This window comes from Felis catus, chromosome D4 (assembly GCF_018350175.1).
Source record: "Felis catus isolate Fca126 chromosome D4, F.catus_Fca126_mat1.0, whole genome shotgun sequence".
Classification (NCBI taxonomy): Eukaryota; Metazoa; Chordata; class Mammalia; order Carnivora; family Felidae; genus Felis; species Felis catus.
The window spans coordinates 78,007,448-78,029,792 of record NC_058380.1 but is presented as its reverse complement, the minus strand read 5'-3'; the positions used below and the strand labels follow the sequence as shown (position 1 = coordinate 78,029,792).

The 22,345-nt window shown below is 41.5% G+C and overlaps 1 long non-coding RNA gene across 1 annotated transcript in view; it reads right to left on the bottom strand.

Moving 5' to 3' along the window:
- Window positions 1-21,296, bottom strand: part of LOC123381540 — a 321,455-nt gene extending 300,159 nt beyond the window's left edge. Inside the window, exon 1 of the long non-coding RNA XR_006588642.1 lies at window positions 20,526-21,296. This is a non-coding gene — a long non-coding RNA (uncharacterized LOC123381540). The remainder of the gene's footprint in view (window positions 1-20,525) is intronic.
- Between the last annotated feature and the right edge of the window lie 1,049 nt (window positions 21,297-22,345).

The following is a 22,345-nucleotide window of genomic DNA, read 5'->3' as shown; positions in this document are numbered from 1 at the left end:
CAACCAAGATACGTTCACAAGACTAAGATAATTAGACAGAGTCCTAAGTATTTCATGTATTTGAAAAAAAAATCATTGGTTGTATTTCTCATCATTGAAGCTATTCAAGGACTCAATAATAATCTGATAGGGATATTTTAGAGAGGCTTGAAGCAGTGGGTATTAAGGGGTTGGGTTAAACTAGATCAGTATTTCCCAAACTATTCTGAAAACTGGAAAAATATTAAGAGGTATGGCACAGAAAAAAAAATCAAGTAAATTTAGTTAACACCATACTCTAGAATGCCCTCATATTCACAATATACATAAATATAACAAAGGATCTGAAAATTCTACAGTTAAGAAACAAGTTCAACTTTGATTCACTCAGGATTTCCCATGTTGTTTCATTGCAGGAACTTTTTAATAGTGCAGGGCACTATTGCTTTATGGCATATCTCCACACCACACAAAGCACCAAATTTGGACAAATGTAACTAGAATGTTGTTTAGATGTACCCTAATGCAAATGCTCTGTCGTCAACAGTTTCACATCCTGTTAAGACAGTGGTTTAACCACTTTAAAGTCACCTCTTGCCAGAGAATTTGTTACAAAGGCTGGTCTCCCCTTTCTCCCCACTTTGTACTTAGCCCAGGTCACTGTGGCAATGTCAGTGCAACCACCTCTTCAGAGGAACAACTTTTGACCCACTGATCGTGCATAGTGTTTTTAGGATACATACCATTAATTTGAATTATTATCTGATTAATATATTTCTCTCACGTGTAGGCTAAAAATGCCATGAGGAAGTAAGAGTTTATTTTTTCCTACGAGTTGCATTTACCATTGCTACTATGATGCCTGCTGCAGAGTGTGCCTTAATGCATCTGTCAAATGCTTAAAGAATAAAGATCCTCCTAGAAGTTTAAGGATCCTTCCCCTCTGAATGTATAAGTTCAATCTTGTACAAAAAAAAATTTTTTTAATGACTTAAATGAGGGCTAGAAGATGTGCTTATCAGTTTCGTAATTGGCACAAAGTTTGGAAAGTGGGTATGGAATGATCAATGAGGGAACAAAACAAGTCTCATCAGGCTGAGTCAATGGACTGAATCCTTAAATCTGGCCTTTGATAGGGATAAATGGTAGGCCTGCGAAAAATCCCACTGAACAATTACAGTGTGGGGAAGACCGGGCTTAAGAACACGAGGAATTTTCATATGAAATAAAGTGTGCACACACAAACACACAGGAATATCACCTAGTTCAGTAGGCACAAGTGAGACATTGCTGACACAGATGTGTGCTGCCTCAGACCGCATTCCAAGGGATAACACAAGATTTGGGAATACAGGTTATAGTATAATGCTTCAGAGAACAGGGTCTCGCAAGGTGGACTCTCAGGCTTTAAATCTTAGGTCTGCCATTTAGCAGCTACAAAACTTGGAGGAAGTTACTAGAACTTTTTGTGGCTTGGTTTCCTTATCTATAAAATGAGAACCTCAACATTGCTGTGAAGATGAAAAGAGTTAATAAAGGAACAGTTAGCTCTCTATAAATCCTAGTGATTAATATTAGTCATAATGTTAAGATGAGTATTATTACCGTTGCGGTAATTCTGCTTTGAATTTTGCATAAGGAGTTTCAAACAAAGAGGAAAGTCAACATAGTATATTTGTCAGCAAACTACACTGCTTCAGGTAGACCTGGATTGGATCCCATCTACACTGCTCCTAGTTTTATGAGCTTACACAGGTTACTTGCCCACCTCTACTTCCTTATCTTCTCTAGGTAATTGAAAGAAGTGAAGGAGTGTCACCTGAGCATCACTCAGTTCCGTGCCCAAGAGCACAGTAAGTGACAATTTCAGAGGAAAATGACAGGACGGTTGAGTAAGAGAAGCCAAGCAAGAAACATAAGATAGGGCTGACTCAGGACAATGTGCTCAGTGTTTTAAAATATTTGAGGTGCTCAAATAAAAGAAGTATAGAACTCTGGGTCTCACCAAATAGGTATAGGCTACAAGGAAATGCATTTTAAGACTGGTATATAAATAAAGTAATATTTGAGCAGACATAGCTGTCCAAAGTTGGGATGGGAGGTCTCAGAAGGTAGTAAACTGTTCACTCCAGGGGTCACTTTAGCTTCCAAGACACAACAATATGTAAGAGTTGAACTAAGTATTTTAAAGATCCCTCCAGCCCTCTGTGACTATAGTTGTTAACATCCCATTAATAGTTGCATGTGGATGTTTCTTTGGGCAGGGAAATGCTCTAACTCAGTCTTAATGTGAAAAGACAGAAGGGTAGGGAAAGAAGACCAGGGAAACTGATTTTGTTGCCTAAAAAGCAAATCTCCACTTCACCATATGTCACTCATAAACATCTGCACAGTAGAATTTCTGAACCACCCAATACATGAGGATGATGTTCTGACTCATTAGCAGTCTGGGATATTGATACCCGTTCATGGCCACACGAGGGCTATATATTATACTAACGCTACCACAGAGCATCTTCCATTCTGAAAGTTTGCAAGTCACATCAAAATGCCACATTCTTAAGGTAAGAGGGGCAGCTATGCTTAAGAACATTAAATCTTAAAGGATATTTCTTTGATATTGAGGCAGTGGCAGGAGCAACCAAGGAAACAAAATTCAGTGTCAAGCCAGGGTTTGCCCTTCTACACAGGGTGAGAGAGTCACCTTCAAAGGAAGACAGAAATCAGTGTGCAGAACCTGGCAATGCCCTGTATATGAGTTGGCTGAATCATAATAATAAACAATATAACAACAATATTGGTCATTCTCTTAAGAGAACAAGCGAAGCATTTCACCTGCATTACCTTATTTTTTTATCAGGGATGAAATGCACAAGATTTGTCATGAGATACGTAACATGATTTTCAAGAGGAGGACCCTGAGATTTAAAGGGAGGAAGCTGTCAAACCCCAAAATGCTTGGACATAGCACAGCCAGGATTTGATCACAGCCAGTAGATTTCAAAGCCCATGTTTTCAACCTCATACCACACCACATCTTGCTCTTCCATTGCCTGAGCATTCATGTCCATCGTTCTTTCTCAAATCCTCCTCCTCCTCCCCACCAAACAAATGTCCCACGTGACTTATTCTAAGTTACTTCTGCTCTATAGACCTCCCCAGAGCATATATGTAACACCAATACAGCTTTTAGGTTTGCTGTGAGTTACAGTTATTTGAGACACTAGCTCCGTCAATACTTTCTGCCCCAGTCAAATGACCAACATTTATATATTCTCTGTGTAGTTCCTACAGACCAAACACATAGACAGAGTACTAGTACACAGAACAGTACACAGAAATAATATCATTACTACTTATATAAATAATAAGTAATATTTATTGAGGGATTACCACGTGTCAAATCCTATTCTAAGCACCTTTCAGGTACTAACTCATTTAACTTTACAAGAAACCAGTGTGGTGGGTATAATTATCATATCCATTATGCAGAACATTTAAGTACCTTAGATACTTAATTACATGAACATGCCTTTTCTTATCATCGTGAACTGCTATGATTTCAGTCTAAGTTTTGCTCACCTCTCGCCTTCTGCTGCTTCTAAATCATCACTTTCAAGGCTCCTATAATTACCTTATAAAAGCTGACGTTTGCATCCGTCTGTTCCCCTGGTGGTGCCATTTTCTACAGGAAAGCGTCCAAACTGTAGTTTTTCAATTCAGCCCTTCCGAATCTGGCCTCAGTCTTTCTTACATCTGTATTTTCATCCCTCCCTCATTCTCCATATGCTCTAAATCACCTGGCAGTTCTTATCTCTGAGGCAGTTCAAATTATGTCCCCTATCCTAAAATGTCCTTTCCAGAGCTTGTATGAAGAAAAATAAAGCAAACATTCCATTGAAGCCCTGATCACACCCAGTCCAACCTACCATCATCTCCTGCCTGATGAGTGTAATAGTCTCCTGCCTGCCTCTGCTTCTACTCTTTTTTTCTTTTTTTAAAGTTTATTTATTTTTGAGAGAAAGAGAGAGTGTGAGCAGGTGAGGGGAAGAGAGAGAGGGAGACCCAGAATCTGAAGCATGCTCTAGACTCTGAGCTGTCAGCACAGAGCCTGATATGTGGCTGGAGCTCACGAACCACGAGATCATGACCTGAAGTTGGACGCTTAACCAACTGAGCCATCCAGGCGCCCCGATTTCTGCTTCTACTCTTGACCCTTCCCTCCACAAAGGGTCCCCAACAGCAGCCTAAGTGAACTTTTGTAAAAAGGAAGTCAAATCATGTACTGCCCAGCTCAAACTCTGTGACTGGCTTCTCATCCTATTCAGAATATCTAACCTTGACCTCTGACATCTACATGGTCTGGTTCATGCCTTCTGTTTGACCTCCCCTTCCACATGGTTCTTCTCATTCCTTCACTTCAGTCATGTTGGACTTTTTCCTTGTTTCAAGACTATGAGCTCACTTATTGTTCACCAATCATGGCCTAAGCAGTCTGGTATTTATTCCCTGTGATACTGTGATTTATAATAAGAAATATATATTTGGTCCTCATCTCCTACTCTGACACAGAACTCCTAAAACCCTTAAATATCCTAAATGATGAAAGTGAGCAAGGTATTTTCTTATCTTAATGAGGCAACTTTTGGAAAGCACCTAAGTGTGGGGGACTGGTTGCCAGTGGAGCCAACTTTCAGTCTAACCTGTCAAACTCCTGGGGAAGAGAGAGGGGCTGGAGGTTGAATCAATTGCCAAAGGCCAGTGATTTAATCAATTGTGCCTATGTAATGAAGCCTCCGTTAAAGACAAAACTAACAAACAAAAAATTGGAAAGACTAGCTTTGGAAAGCTTCCACATTGGTCAACATGGGGAAAGTGGTCCCCCTGAAGAGGGAGTGGAGAGCTTCCGTGCCCTTCCGGTATGCATCTCCCCCATATGGCTATTCCTGAGTTATATCCCTTTATCATAAACTGGTAATCTCGTAAGTAAAATGTTCCTCTGAGCTCTGTGAGCCACTCTAGCAAATTAACTGAACCCAAGGGAGGGTCATGGGAACCTCTGATTTACAGCCAGTGAGTAAGAAGCACAGGTGATAACTGGCTCTGCAACTGGTGTCTGAAGTGGGGGGCGAGGGGGGAGGGGCATTCTTGTAGGACTGACCTCTGAACCTGTGAGGTCTGACACTATCTCTTGGTAGGCAGTGGTGTCAGAATTGCGTTGAACTCTGGGACCCCAGCTGGTGCTGGACCATCACTTGCTCGTATAGAGAACAATCTTCCCCATAGTGAAACTGGTACCAGAACCCTTTAATTCCACAACCTCGATTCTCAGAGAGTTTCTCCTCAAATGCCACCTTTCCAGACTTTCCTTGGCCTTATTTTGAGTGTTCCTTGTTCTTCCTTACATTCACTTAACTTCTTTTTTTTCTTTTAAGTGTATTTTTCTTTTGAGAAACATACAGAGAGCAAGCGGGGAGGGGCAGAAAGATAAGGAGACGGAACCCCAAGCAGGCTGCATGCTGTCAGAACAGAGCCCGATGTGGGGCTCAAAGTCACGAAACATGAGACCGTGACCTGAACTGAAATCAAGAGTCAGACACTTAACTGACTGCCACCCAGGAGCCCCAAATTCACTTAACTTCTTACCTCTGTTTCTTTTTCTTCATAGCATTTTGCCACATGAGGTGTCAGTGTGTATTAATCTGTGTACTTTACAATCTGCTTGCCCACTAAAAAAAAAAAATCTAGGGGCGCCTGGGTGGCTCAGTCGGTTAAGCATCCGACTTCGGCTCAGGTCATGATCTCACGGTTTGTGAGTTCGAGCCCCACGTCGGGCTCTAGTGCTGACAGCTCAGAGCCTGGAGCCTGCTTCACATTCCGTGTCTCCCTCTCTCTGCCCCTTCCCTGCTCATGCTGTGTCTCTGTCTCAAAAATAAATAAACATTAAAAAAAAATTTTAAAAAAATCTAAGCACCATTAGGTTCAGGTATTTGGAATCTTCTGTTGTCTTTTCTCAGCAAGTAATGCTAGGCACAAAAATAAATATATGTTAAAGGAGTGAATGCTGTTCTGTGGTATTTTCCCCCTCACCCTAAGAAGTTATCACTTCCCCCCATGCCCCAACGGTAGACAGGGTCGGCTACTGCATACTCCTCAGTTCATGCAAAATTTTTATGAAATGTCCTTACAAGGACCTATTCTTGCTTATTTACTTCATTCCCTTGTATCCTCATTTCTTCCCCACATCATAGGCAATTAGTCTAATATATTTAGCCAGTACGCTTTTGTTTATGTGAGTTCTTGTATGTATGTTGTCATTCTGTGGTTAGTATATATTTTCATGTATATAAATGAAAGTCTGTTGTATTTCTTGTTCTGTTTCTTCTGTGGCTATTGAACATCCAGGATGCTGTGACTCATGACTCCACTATCCCATGATGTACGGCTGCCACATTTCACCTGCCCTGATGCTCCAAGGTGGGGCTCTTAACAATCCTTCCCCCTGACTCTGTAATGAATGTATCTGTAGATACACATAGGAAAATCCCTTTTGAATATACAGCCAGCAAAGACTTGAGGAGCAAGACTAGTCCAACACTTAATTGGCCAAGTGTGACTGGAATGTTCTCCAGAATGTCTACACCCATTGATTGTACAAGCAGCGGTGCATGCTGGCTTCCTATCCTCATATCCCTGGCAGCACCTGCCATTACTGCACTTTCCAATGTTTTTCAGGGCACTTTCTTTTTTTTTTTTTTTTTAATTTTTTTTTTTAACGTTTATTTATTTTTTTGAGACAGAGAGAGACAGAGCATGAACAAGGGAGGAGCAGAGAGAGTGGGAGACACAGAATCCGAAACAGGCTCCAGGCTCTGAGCTGTCAGCACAGAGCCCGACGCAGGGCTCGAACTCACGGACCGTGAGATCATGACCTGAGCCGAAGTCGGACGCTTAACCGACCAAGCCACCCAGGCGCCCTATTCAGGGCACTTTCGACATGATGGCATCTATTCACACAGTTCTCCATGCTATCACATCACCATTTCTGTCATTCTTTTTGGCCTGTGCTTCCAAAGGGTGGAGTTTCATAGGTATTTTTGTACTCTACTCTAGACGAGGGCCTCTCACAACACACAAACTTGATAAAAACGTGTTGAATGAAAACTAAGCTCATCACTTCACACCGGCCTCATGTAGAATATTTACTTTAAAAAGTCCATGTGCCAACTGCTGTGGTAGGTGCTACAGACATATTTTCCACAGTTCTATGGGAAGTATTTCCATTCCTGTTTACCCAGGAGGAAGCTGAGGCTGAACAAGTTTAAGTAACTTCTCTGACGTTCTTCAAGAGATATGCATCCAACACAGGGTTTCAACCAGGGTCTGGGCAACTCCAAAGTCAAAGTCCCTCTTTGTTCTGTTTATTCCAGTTGACCCATGTGGTAATGAGATAAATAAATAGCTGAAACTTGTTTCTATACCGTTCTATGAGTACTCCATGCCTCCTCAGCAGAGAACGTGGTATTTTCAGTGTGCCACAAACCATAGCTCAGAAACACTGTAAGACCATGATATCCCACATTCAGGACATGTTTAAAGCTACCACCACTTGCAGTGATCTTTGGCACTGGGAATATATATATACAGATAATATATATATATATGTATAATATATATGTGTATATATATGTGTATATATGTGTATATATATGTATAATATATATGTGTATATATGTGTATAATATATATGTGTAAAATATATATGTATATGTATATAACATATAGTTATTATATTATAATTATGTATTACATTACATATATTATATTTATGATATATATAAATATATATAACATATATAATATATAAAAATTTTTTTCTGGAGAGTTGTTTTAAAATTTATTTTTGAGAGAGACAACGACTGAGTGGGGGAGGGAGAGGAGACACAGACTCTGAAGCAGGCTCCAGGCTCCAAGCTGTCAGCACAGAGCCGGACGCGGGGCTCGAACCCATCAACCGTGAGATCATGACCTGAGCCGAAGTCGGACGCTTAACAGAATGAGCCACCCAGGTGCCCCTTTCTGGAGAGTTCTTAAGGGCTATCAGCTCAACTAGCTACTAATCTAGACACAAAATCCTTGCTTATCTCCAAGATATTAGAGGATTTGTGAAATGCCTGGTTGAAATGTATTATATCCATGTACAAGTGTTAATTTCTTACTTTGTGCTAGACGCTGTGCTAAATTCTGACACATGATGATGAATAGGCCAAACATAGTCTGTTACTTTGGAACTCCATGAAGGAGATGAGCATGTGGAAAAGACAGAGGCAAAACAAATAGAGAAGGAAGAAGTGACAGGGCAAAATGAGAAAACATTACAGGAACACTTACCCTGGCCCTGGGGCAAGGGGCACTTTTGGAAAGAAATGAAGCACATAAACAGGAGTAGGGCAAGGGCACAGGGAGAAGGAGTGTGTTCAGAGAGGAGGGAACAGAATGTGCAAAAGCCTCAAAGGGAAACCAGGCCTTGTGCATTCAAGGAAATGAGAGAAGTTGAACATGCTTGAGTACAGATCGCAAGGGGGAGAATAAGCTATTTAAAAATTCTCAGAGAACTGAGCAGGGGCCAGGTTATGCAGACCTATTATAAGGTACCTGGAGTTTATGTATGAGGACAATAGAGAGCTGCTGGATGGTTAGCAAAGCAGAGGGATGACATGATCAGATTTCTTTTCTGGAAGATTCTTCTGGCTGTAGAAAGATCAGAGATTATAGATGGGGGATTGGGGAATGGGAACGGATAGCAGAGATTTAAAAAAAGAAAAAGAAAAAAAAAACCCTTAGGAGACATTTGCAGCAATCCAGGCAAGTGGTAATGATTTTGTGCATAACAGCATAGACATTAAAGATGGAGATAATGACAGATTCAAATATTTTCAAAGTAGGATAGAGCTAGGACAGATTAGATGTGGGAGGGGTGTGAAAGATGACACCTAGGTCTCAATATTAATTCCCAGATATACTATAGAATGTAGGGCCCAGGCTCCTTGTCTCGGTAATGAGCATTCTGCAGAAGGCATTTATTTCATTGAAGATACAGAAAAACAAAGAACAGCATGAACCTAGGACTAGAAGGTGACAAAATTAAATTTCCTTGTATCCTAGCTTTCCTTTTAATGTTTTAGCGCACCTGAGTCCCCAATGCCTGAACTTCTTGGTGTTTGGTCCTGGTCCCCTCCCTTTCCTACTCAAGCCAACAGAGCAAATGGTGAGTGAAGGTGGTCAACCCACAGCTGACGGCTGACCATTTAGAGGGTTAGAGAAGAGTCTCTGTTTCCTTGGTGTTAGATCCCTCCGGTTGGGGCTTCCACTAACAGCACCTTGTGACTGACCTCTCAGCTCCTCAGTCAGTCTCCGAACAGGAAGAACAGATGATCTGAATGGTGAATTTGAAAGGAGAAACAATATATATGGCAGAGATATGCCCCTAATACAAAGCTAACACAAAGTAGCTTCAGTGCTCCTTCGTAACAACGTCTCCAAAATGCCACATAGGACTTCTCTAGATGAGAAAGCTCAGATTAGCTCACACCAAGCTAAACAAGGGTCTTTTTCAAAGTTTATTTCTAAACATGTCATTACCACTGCCTCATTTCACCCTCTTTTGCCCTCTTCCTCTTATTCCATTACAGTTTTCTGAAGCTCCTCCCTTTCTCTCTCCATTCCCCATCTCTCCCCCTCATCATTTTGCCTCACTGGTTCCTTCTTTTAACACAGAGGTCTATTTTCTCTGTTTCAATCTAAAGGATATCAATTATTTGTGATGATTTAAATACAGCCTTGTTCTTTACCTCTGTCTCTCTCCTGTTCTCTCAGAAGAGATCAGAACAATTTAAAATCTATTAATTAAACAAGTCTCACTTTGTCATTCTAAATTAGTTTGAAATCAGCGTTAATTTCTAAATAACCATCTAGTTTTGTAAATATGATTAATTGGGGAATAGCATCCAAAATTCAAGGTCTTCCTTCACCTGTAATTACACATCTTTTATAAGTAATTTTTATTGCCTACATATTTAAATCTGCTAACCCTGCCCTGTAGCCAAATCAGCCTGTAGGGAATCCAAGATTTTCTGGAATGTTTCCTGGAATTTCTTACATCTTTGGGTTATTGTACACCCTTTCCTACTTACCAGAAGTAACTCAAAACACACTTCTTCCAAGAAGCTGCCCTTGATCAATGCTGCCTTGAAAATTTTGTATACTGCGTCCCTCCACACATATATACATTCTATACAAACACTTTGGGCTCGAACTCACAAACCGCGAGATCATGACCTGAGCTGAAGTCGGACTCAACCGACTGAGCCACCCAGGCGCCCCTTCACTCAACATTTTAGACTTTTCTCGAAAATCCTTCTAATCTTGAACTTGTAAAATAAAGGTATGGGTTTTGCTCATAGAAGACGTGGATCAGGAATCATTAAACAGTGTGGGAAGGATCACCTCTCCCCACAGTGCTGAGCAATACACACGTATTTGCTCTGGTCAAGCCTATGCTGGTTTTACTACGGGTCGTGTTATGCTCTTGGTTTTGGTGGCTCTGATGGAATGTTTACTCTCCTAAGAACAGCATTTAGGAACCATTAGTTATCGCAATTTCCTTTGGTCCCATTTTTAAGAAACAGTGCAGAACTGTAATTAAATATAATAAATCATTTTACATGTGCGTCTTGTTAAATCATAACCACCTTATTTTTGTTCCAAGAATGGTTTCTACTCCCATTAGTGTCTATACTTCTACAGGCACTATGTTTGTTATTTCTTTTGCATCTTCCAATACAACTTATTTGGCATCTGGTATTCAGTAAGTGATCAATAAGTGCTTGTTAACTAAGTTGGCAGGACACTGGGTATATGGCATCTGCCCTTGCAAAGGAGAGACATTCCCAGCCCAGGAAGTGTGAGAACAAGGAGTCCACAGAGAGGAGCCAGTTGGAACCGTGGCAACTCACATGCTGTCATATTGCCTCAGAGTCCTGGTCCCTGTGCTTAGGAGATGAGACAGAAGAGGATCCAGCCTCTGATCAAGGACAAATGATTACAGGGAATCCTCAGAGCAGCGGGCAGAAGAGAGGTGATGCTAGGCAGGATCTCCTGAGAAATCTCAGCCATTGGAAGACGCCCTTCCTGTCTGGGCATGCCACCTTTGTCCAGTGCAACTGCCATGGGGAATTCGACTGTGAGAAGATACAACTTTGGGGCAACAGCTATCATAAATGACGAGTTCTGTTCTGAGTCCCCATGGCTTCCAACTCATCATTTGTAATTAAAGTGGGGACTGATGAAACTTTCCATCATTGGAATTTCTACTACCCTATGACATAATCCCTGGAGCCTTAGATGACAGGCTGAGAAACAAGATCCCGAATTCTCAGACCGTTTGTCCTGGACAGCCTATAAATAACCAGTTACCATTACCTTACACCATTCTACTACACTACAGCGAGCTGCCCACCTCCATACTCCATCTTAGGTTATTTCTTCTGCTTAATGAGCCCCTCGTCACTCCATTTCTAACCTTTTAAGATCCAGCTAACAGCAAAGCAAAACAAAACAAAAACCCTCTTATTTGAAACCAGGCAGCAGAATATAATAGTCTCCGGTGTGAATATAAGAGACAGACTTCTGGGATTCATATCCCAGCTCTCTTATGCACTTGACCTCTCCTTGCTTCAGTTTTCTAGAGGCAGGATGTCATATGCATACTAATTTACCTACCTCAACGATGCTGTAAGAAATAAATGATTATATTTGTGTGTCTAGAGGTGCACTTATGTATGTTTATGTCTAGATACACATATATAACACAATACACATTATATGTATTGTATGTTAATAATTTATATTATATATTATATATACATTGTATTATATTATATTACATTATATTATACATTATATGCTATACATTATATTACAATATAATACATATATTTAGGACTGCCTAGCACTTAGTAAATGCTGAGTGTTTGTTATCGTCATCATCCTTTTAATTACTTACTTCTATAAATTTCCATAGTTCTCTGTCTCTCTCCCTTCTTCTGTTTCTCTGTGTCTTTCTGTCTCTCACGTGCACTACCTCTCCTATACCTTATATCGCAGTGTAGCCCTGAAGTCTGCGGGAATGATAAACACCACCCAAGTAGTATTAGTATTAAAGCCCTGCTCTCAGTAGAGGTCCTCTAGCAGGTGCCTCACATGTGCACACAGAGTCTCCAGGAGACACACTCACCCCCATATGCAACCTACTGTAGCTTCTTGTTCTTGTTCAGACTCCTGAGCTGTTTCTACTGCTACCTGCATGGGGAGAAACCTCGCTTTCTGCTGCTACTTTCTACCAGACGAGTGGCGATATTCTTGCCATGGCAGTGTCTCCATATGCTGCCACACCTATCAGCCCTTGTGTTGCTGACAGAATGCTGGTTCTACACGGCAATGAGTGGAGAACAGATATTGAAGGACAGGGGTAGGATGATACATGCCTTCTTCCCAAGTTCTGTATCAAATTTTGGCCCCTGATGTCTTACTCTGTCCAGGTTGCTACAACAAAACAACAGACTGGGTGGCTTATAAACAACAGCGGTTTTTTTAAATAGTTCTGGAGGCTGGAAGTCCAAGATCATGGCGCCCTCCTCAGGGTGGCAGAATTCTCATTGTGTCCTCACACAGCAGACGGGGCTAGGAGCTCTGTGGAGTCCCTCTTATAAAAGCATCAGTCTCATTCATGAGAGCTCTATTCTCCTGACTTAAACACCTCCCAAAGTTCCCATCTCCTGATACCACCTCTAATCATACATTAGCATCTCCGCATATGAATTCTGGGGGGACACAAACATTCAAACTACAGCACCTAGTATCCAAAGCTTTAATGCTTTGTGCTCAGGGTGGCTCAGATCCATGGGGACACCCATTTTCCACGGTTTTCTTCCCATGGATCTCTTCAGCTCTTTTCTTTTTTTCTTTATTTTCTTCTTTCTTTCTTTCAGAGAGAGAGAGAGAGCATGCATGAGGGTGCAAGTAGGGGAGAAGCAGAGAGAGAAGGAAAGAGAGAATCTTAAGCAGGTTCCATACTCAGTGCTGACTAAGCCAACCAGGCACCCCTTCAGCTCTTTTCTTAATTGACTTGTTCTTTCTTCTCTCCTAACTACCAAATAATAGACCTTGGACACATGGGTAGTAGCTACAGGTAGGTGTAGGGGTGTGTGTGTGTATGTGTGTGTGTGTGTGTGTGTGTGTGTGTGTGTGTGAGAATGCTGACCATTTATTATCAACATCATATGTACTTTTGAATATATAACAAAGACAAGGAAATAATAAATAAATAAAACTAGCATTGAAACACACAAAACAGGAGCGCCTAATGGCTCAGTCATTTAAGTGTCCGATTCTTGATTTCAGTTCAGGTTATGATCTCTTGGTTCGTGAGACTGAGTCCCACATCGGGCTCTGTACTAACAGCATGGACCCTGCTTAAGATTCTCTGTCTCCCTCTTTCTCTGCCCCTTTCCTGCTCATGCTCTCTTTTGCTCTCAAAATAAATAAATAAACTTTAAAAAACCCACATATTTAACTCTTTAAGGAATGTGTCAAGAATAAGAATATTTCAAAGTTTTTACGTGTGTGTCTACATGTACAGCTCATGCCAGCACAATGATTCATAATTTCAAAGCAGCTCACGTATTAAGTTGTGCTCTTCATCACAAATATGGGAAATAAGCAAATTTATATTATTTTCTCTTTCATGAGGAACTGGTGGTTAAGTTTCCACACAGAAACTCCTCGTGGTGGGCACCTCTCTGAAACGATTAAGTGGAAGGGCTTGGACAGGAACTTGTTATCTGATACAAAGTTGAAAATTTACCATCAAACATAGTAGCTCCAAAGATAGCAATGGCTCTCATTCTTATAATCCTAAAATAATTTCCCATCTGTTTTATAATTTTATTTGTAACTCATAAAACTTGAATTTACATGATACAATCTTGACATAAAATTGCATTCAAGGAAATATAGTACAGTGATAATAGATAATTATACAATTTAAAATATTTATTTCCTGGAGGACCTCAAAGAAAATCAAAGAGAATATTCTTTTCTCTAGCCTGCTTGGGTCTTATCTTTCTTACCCCTTTTCCTTCTATTTTTTTAACCCCTGTCCTGGGTAAATTTTAATTCACTCTGATCCAAATTCGTCACCATACCAGGAAATAATGCCAGGATTAATACAAAAAAAGGGGCTGACAAAGACAAAATTCACCTAAGGGGGTAGAAATATGTAAGAAAATGGGTGAGGAAATAAATTTTTCTTTTGGAGTTAGGGAAAGGAAGATGGTAAGCATTTGCATTGCAATCCCTTGCTTAAGCGGTACCAGATATCCCAACAACTTTGTTGTGAGACAGGTGTATCTGGCATTATTACTGCTTCATTTTACCGAAGAGGAAACCAAGCTTGAATGTAATAAGTGTAGGAGGTTTGCCTGCTGCAAAACTATAAAGACCTGGGTATATGCAAATATAGATTTATAGAGACACACCCTATTACACTTCATTTCTCAACTGATCCTCTAGCCCTTGCATTTGATGTTCAACCAGCTAAGTCCAGAACATGTAGAGGAGGAAACAGATCCTCTACTTATTTTTCTACCTCGTGATGTACATGGAGTCCTGAACTTACAGCTTCGTCTTGTGATTGTGCCAGCCTCCGATTCCTGGTATTAATCAAAGGGAGGTTAAATGACAGGCTACAGTGGATGGAGAGGAATAGCTACACTCAGGTCACAGCCCCAGAAGTGCAACCCCGGAGGTGAGATTCTGCTTTGTAATTAATGAACAGAGGGATGAGGATAATCAGAGGAAAGCCAATGCATGGAAAATACCCTGGGACCTCCTCCAGCTGCCATCAGGAACTCCAACCTCAAGCTTGACCACAGACTGAACTGTAATTATTCTCATGACTTGTCAGTTGTCCCTGTTTCTTCTGGTTCAGATTTATCATTCCTAAAATTCTAGAATTCTAAAGCTAAATAAAATAAGACCTGGCACCTGACTCCAACAGGCAGGCATCTGACAGAGGAGTTTGCTTCTGGATACCAGAAGATGTTGCAGCCTTCTGTTCATATACACCCCCCTAGAACTACTGTCCTCTGATATCATCTTCCCCCACTCCTACTATGCTCCAGCCACAGTGGCCTCCTAACCATCTCTTGAGCATGTTTTCTCAGAGTATTTTCATTAGCTCTTCCCTATGCTTGGAATATTTTCTCCTTAGATCTTTATCCAACATCTTTGCCACCATTTAGTATTTTTAAAAATTCATTGATTTATTTTGAGGGCAGAGGGGGAGAGGGAGAGGGAGAGGGAGAGGGAGAGGGAGAGGGAGAGGGAGAGGGAGAGGAAGAGAGAATCCCCCAGAGCACAACATGGGGCTTGAACTCAGGAGGCTCAAATTCACAAACTGTGAGATCATGACCTGAGCTGAAGTCAGGAGTCAGATGCTCAAATGAATAAGCCACCTAGGCACCCCATCATGTGGTATTTTTTTTTATATAATTTCTCTTAGAGATCTTACTCTCCACCTTGACTTAAAGGACACTGAGTTAGACTGAGCCCTCTAAGAAGAAAATACCAAGACAGAATTAGACATGCAACACAAATTATCAGGGAGAATGCTAGTGAGAGAAAATGGGGGATTACCCTCCCTGGAAAGGCTGGAAGAGCCACAGTAATGCAGTCCTGCCTCTGAATGAAGGGGAGGGGAAGAAGGGAGGTTGGGTAAAAGCATCAGAAGCAGTGTTACAACTGAAAGGGAAGTCTGGCATGGCCATCGGAGAGTCCGTGGCGTGGCCATTGGAGAGTTGTATGTTAGAGAATTCAAACATCTCCCACACCTTTGAATCCCTGCTTCAAATCCCTGCCTTGGAATCACTGACTAGGAATAGGCCCCTGGAAAGTGGGGTCCTAGTGCAAATAGGCTGATGGATATTGGAGGGCAGCAATGCCCACATTTGGAGATCTGAGTGGTGCGTTCTCAGGGCCGCCATATACCTCCTCCCTACATTTTCCATCTTCATCATATTCCTCTATTTATCTTCTTCCTAAAACTGTCTGCAATTATATTCCTTATTACTTATTCTGTTACCATTTGTCTTCCTCACTAGGCTAAAAATTCCATGGAAGCAGAAATACTGTTTATCCTCATACCCAAAATTATGTATCAGACACGTATAGTAGGTAGTCAGTAAGTATTTTTGACTTGAGTGGCTGAGTCAAGGACTGATAAATAGATCCTCACTGAACCTGTAAGCACAAAATCTGCTCCTAACTGGCCTTCTGTGAGTTACTTCTAGAAATCCTCTACTCCCCTATTATGACATCGTACACAGTCTCATCCTGTAACAGCTATGTTTGCTCCTTTCCAACTTCCAATCCAGCATGAACTCTAAAACTCTTTAATTAGCCCTGTTCACACATTCTAGCTAAACTTAAACTTCATCTAATACCAGCCAGTGAGGCCAGCCTAATGGTAAACTTTGGAAGAATTGTAACATTTATAAAATGCTTACTTCTAAATGAACAGCATTATAGACCACTCATTCTCAGTACTTATGTGTATAGTGGACACTTTCCAGCCCGGTTAATGATCCAGTTCTTTCCTTTTGTTCTGAAAGTTCACATCCATCTAAACCTTTCTGGCTATTTTAAAGACTGACATTACTGACATTACTCACCATCTAGACATTAACAGGGTCCTCTTTGTCTCTGTAGGTTTCTGAGCCATTTTGGCTGTGCAGACCGCATGTATCACTTACACTTCTTTCTCTCCAGTCCTTATTAATTCTTTCTTTCCCATAAGATAAAAACTCTGTGAAGCAAGAGACTGGAGCCAGCATTAATTTCTACATTTGCGGAATGCTGAATTGGTGTAAAGTGAACGCCAATGATCCCAAGGATACATTGTGCAACTACTACCTGCAGATGCTTGGATTTCATCACGATCCGCCTTCTTCTGTTACACGATAGAGATGTGGCCACAGAGATGATTAATGGGGGGGGGGGTGGTGGTTGAGACTTACTCTTAAAAAGTGTCCTTGAAGCTATTTCACTCTCCAGTGTTTGACTTATTTATGGACTTATTTATTTATTTTAAAAAATATAATGAGATCAATAAAATATGATCATCAGTGGCCCTTGTGTTTGCTGCAGCCATATAATTCCCCCCACCAAAGACACATTGAGTCACGTCACTCCCTTCAACGACTCTCAGTGTCTCTGCCCTTAGAATAAATTCTGAGCCCATTATATGCCTTCCTCTTAGAGCTCCCTTCTACCTCTCTGAGCTCCCTTATCTTAATTTATTTTTCAGCACAATGCACACTAAATTTCTATTTCATCTTCAGCCCTTCCTTCTGGATAAGGGGTAAGGAAAGGAACCCAACCCCACCCTCATCCCTAATCAGATGTCCTTCTGTCAGGGCTTCAGGTTTTAGCTCAGAAGTCACCATCTTGGGGAAGCGGTCTCTGATCGCCCCTCCACTCCGGGTATACTATTTGCCCCTCTTCTGGGCTCCTGTAAAAACCTTTACTTTCCCATCATTGAACATTTCACACCATGTTACAATTAATTGAGTGTAGTGCACAAAAGGTCAAGAATCCCATCTGCTTTGTTATACTCTTAGGAACTTGAAGTAGATATTTGTGGAAGAAAGAAGTAGGGAGGGAGGGAGCGAGGAAGGGCAAAAAAACAAAAACAAAAACAAAAAACAAAAAAACAAAAAACAAAAAACAAAAAGACAAAAACCAGAACAAAGCCACAGGACCAAAATACGATTGCTTCTGCTATGTCCCCATGACACCAAACTGACACTTAATCACAGTTTTGGTGCTCCCAGAAATGGATCTTCAATCAGGAATTTCCTCCTCACCTGATAGAGCCCTGCCATCCCCTAAAAGAAAGTGACTGCAATAGCCAACTGTGGGTTGGCTGTGGTTTTTTTTGTTGTTGCTGTTGTTCATTTGTTTGTTGTTGAAGTACAGCTGGCACACAGTATTAAATTAGTTTCACCTTTTTCCTAGTATAACTTCCTTCTTCCTGCTCCCTTCTGCCATCAAGCTCTTTAATTTTGCACAGCTCCTCAGGGGTGCTTTCTATCTGCTACCTTGGATGCTGCCCCACTGGAATTTATTTTCACTCATATAAACTCTTAAAAATGTTAATGTGTCTCATTCTAGCTTTTATATTTTTATTTAATTTTTATTTTTATTTTTTGTGAATATAATTTATCGTCAAATTGGCTTCCATACAACACCCAGTGCTCATCCCAACAAATGCCCTCCTCGATGCCCATCACCCATTTTCCCCCTCTCCCCGCCCTCCCCATCCACCCTCAGTTTTTTCTCTGTATTTAAGAGTCTCCTGTGGTTTGCCTCCCTCTCTTTCTGTTTGTAACTATTTTCCCCCTTCCTTTCCCCCATGATCTTCTGTTAAGTTTCTCAAGTTCCACGTATGAGTGAAAATATACGATATCTGTCTTTCTCTGACTGACCTATTTCACTCAGCATAATACCTTCCAGTCTATCCACATTGCTGCAAATGGCATGATTTCATTCTTTCTCATTGCCAAGTAGTATTCCATTGTATATTTAAACCACATCTTCTTTATCCATTCTTCAGTTGATGGACATGTAGGCTCTTTCCATAATTTGGCTATTATTGAAAGTGCTGCTATAAACATTGGGGTACAAGTGCCCCTATGCATCAGCACTTCTGTATCCCTTGGGTAAATTCCTAGCAGTGCTATTGCCAGGTCATAGGGTAGATCTATTTTTAATTTTTTGAGGAACCTCCACACTGTTTTCCAGAGTGGCTGCACCAGTTTGCATTCCCACCAACAGTGCAAGAGGGTGCCAATTTCTCCACATCCTTACCAGCATCTGTAGTTTCCTGATTTGTTCATTTTAGCCACTCTGACCAGTGTGAGATGGTATCTCAGTGCGGCTTTGATTTGTATTTCCCTGATGATGAGTGACGCTGAATATCGTCTCATGTGTCAGTTGGCCATCTGGATGTCTTCCTTGGAAAAGTGTCTATTCATGTCTTCTGCCCATTTCTTTACTGATTATTTGTTTTTTGGATGTTGAGTTTGGTAAGTTCTTTATAGATTTTGGATACAAGCCCTTTATCTGATATGTCATTTGCAAATATCTTTTCCCATTCCATCGGTTGCCTTTCAGTTCTGTTGATTGTCTCTTTATATATGAAAAGCCCACAGCTAATATCATCCTCAATGGGGAAAAACTGAGAGCTTTCCCACTGAGATCAGGAACATGACAGGGATGTTCACTCCCACCATTGTTGTTCAATATAGTGTTGGAAGTCCTAGCATCAGCAATCAGACAACAAAATAAAATAAAAAAGCATCAAAATTGGCAAAGAATAAGAAGTCAAACTTTCACTTTTTGCAGATGACATGAGACTCTAGATGGAAAACCTGAAAGACTCCACCAAAAAGCTGCTAGAATTACACATGAATTCACCAAAGTTTCAGGGCACAAGATCAATGTACAGAAATCAGTTGCATTCCTATACACCAATAATGAAGCAACAGAAAGAGAAATCAAGAAATCAATCCCATTCACAATTGCACCCAGAACCATAAAATGCCTAGGAATAAACCTAACCAAAGATGTAAAAGATCTGTATGCTGAAAACTATAGAAAAGTTATGAAAGAAATTGAAGATGACACAAAGAAATGGAAAAACATTCTCTGCTCATAGATTGGAAGAATAAATACTGTTAAAATCTCAATACTACCCAAAGCAACCCACACATTCAATGCAATCCCAATCAAAATTGCACCGGCATTCTTCTCAAAGCTAGAACAAGCAATCCTAAAATTTGTATGGAACCACAAAAGACCCCGAATAGTCAAAGTAATAGTGAAGAAGAAAACCAAAGCAGGAGGCATCCCAATCCCGGACTGTATTACAAAGCTGCAATCATCAAGAACAGACCCTTTGATCAATGGAAAGAATACAGGACCCAGAAATGGACCCGCAAACGTATGGCCAACTAATCTTTGACAAAGCAGGAAAGAACATCCAATGGAATAAAGACAGTCTCTTCAGCAAGTGGTGCTGGGAAAACTAGACAGCGATATGCAGAAGAATGAACCTGGACCACTTTCTTACACCATACACAAGAAGAAACTCAAAATGGATGAAAGACCTCAATATAAGACAGGAAGCCATCAACATCCTCGAGGAGAAAGCAGGCAAAAACCTCTTTGATCTTGCCCGCAGCAATTTCTTACTCAACACGTCTCCGGAGGCAAGGGAAACAAAAGCAAAAATGAACTACTGGGACCTCATCAAGGTAAAAAGCTTCTGTCTCAGTTTATCTTTTAACAGTTCTGGTGACAGAAGAGAGGAGGAGAGGACACCGAGCCGGGCGCCCCAGGAACAAGGCCCAACAAGGCGCAGGTACCTGCTGAGCTCCTTGTGCCGCTGCTCCGCTGTGTCTGGAGGAGGCGGGAAGTCTCTCTGGCAGCCTGGGTCGCAGCTCCCCAGCTTTCCGGGAGGAGCTTTCAGACTTGACCGCGGCACTGCTTCGTCCACACCGGGGTCCAGAAACCCGCAGGAGTCAGACTGGGTCGGACCGGGAAACCTGACCCGCCCAGAGTTACCCTCGGTCCGGAAACCGCCCCGAGTTGGACTGGGTCCGACCGGGAAACCCGCCGGGTCCGGGAACAGAGCGGTTCCGACTGGGAAACCTGACCCGGCCAGAGTTACCCTGGGTCCGGAAACTGCCCGGAGTTGGACGAGGTCCCCTTAAGAAACCTCCCCGGGTCCAGGAACAGAGTGGTTCCGATGTGGAAACCAGACCCAGTTGGGGCTGAAATGTGCCCCGGTCGGAGTGGTTCCTCCTTAGGAACCAGACTGAATCCGACCTAAGCTGGGCTGGGTCCAGTGTGAGGCCCAGGTGAATAACATTTTGCTTTAAGGCTGAACAGGGCTAACTTTACCAAAGATAATCTTGAATTATGGAGACCACTACGGAGAACTTTTAACTATTTTAGATAAGCTTATCCATTTAGGAGGTGCCCTGGAGATAAAGGTGTCTTGGCCAGGCACTCGCTGTAAAGGGTAGAGGGAAAACTACTTTTCCTCCAGTTTCTTTTTCTTTTTAACATTTATTCATTTTTGAGAGAGAAAGAGAGAGCAAGGGAGGGGCAGAAAGAGAGGGAGACACAGGATTCAGAGCAGGCCCCAGGCTCTGGGCTGTCAGCACAGAGCTGATCACAGGGCTTGAACTCAGGAACTATGAGATCATGACCTGAGCTGAAGTCAGAGGCTTAACTGACTGAGCCACCCAGGCACCCCTTTCTTCCCTTGGTTTCTGGTGCCTTCCATAAGAAATGCTGGAACCATCAACTGGCTCTGGAGCCTGCAGATGGATCCTGGGAGAACTGGCAGAAGGCAGCAAAATGTAAGAATTGTTACCAAAGTCAGTTCCTCCAGATTTCTATCTGTGGTGCCTGGTCAAGAGAGGAAAGTACAATTTCATGTTGCCCTTTCCTTCCCAAATCAACATTGGCAGGAAAAGAAAAAAAAAAAAAAAATGTAATGGTGATTATGAATTGGCTGTCAGGTACCCATTGGTTGTCCATCTTTTCCCTCCTAGGGATAGCCCTTACCTCCCTCATTTTTGTATCCTGAGCACTTGGCTTGGCAACTGTCAGGTTGGGGGTCCCCAGAATATGGTAGACAGAAATGTGGGTTGTACTTCATTTGTAGCTAGGGTCCTACCAACGATTTCCAGATCTCAAAGGAATTCTCTGAATCTTTCTTTTGGTTATCTTTGGGAGTGGCTCTGGATCTTGGGAGGGAAAATTTTTTTCACCCTCTTTGGGGATGCCTTTTGTGTCCATGAGGTCATTTAATACTGCCAAGAATACTGTTTATCCCAGATGAAACCTGACAAGATATTCAAAAGCTTTTGTTGTTGTTGTTTTGTAAGTAGCCTTATGGTCAGAAGTTGGCCGAATTAGAAGCTGGTATTTAAAGCCTAGTAAGAACTTTTTAAGGCCTTCCCCCAAAGCTAAATGAAACTATGTACCAGAAGCAAATAAAACCATTTTGAAGCCTTTGTGGAAGGATTTACTAAAACATTCCAAAGACACACAGCTGTAAATCTAGAACATAGGAATACTTTGATTTTCATCTTAGTTGAACATCTTCTCCCTGATCTAAAGAAACAAAAGATAATATAGTAGGATGTGTATATATCAGCCTCTTTGTATCTTT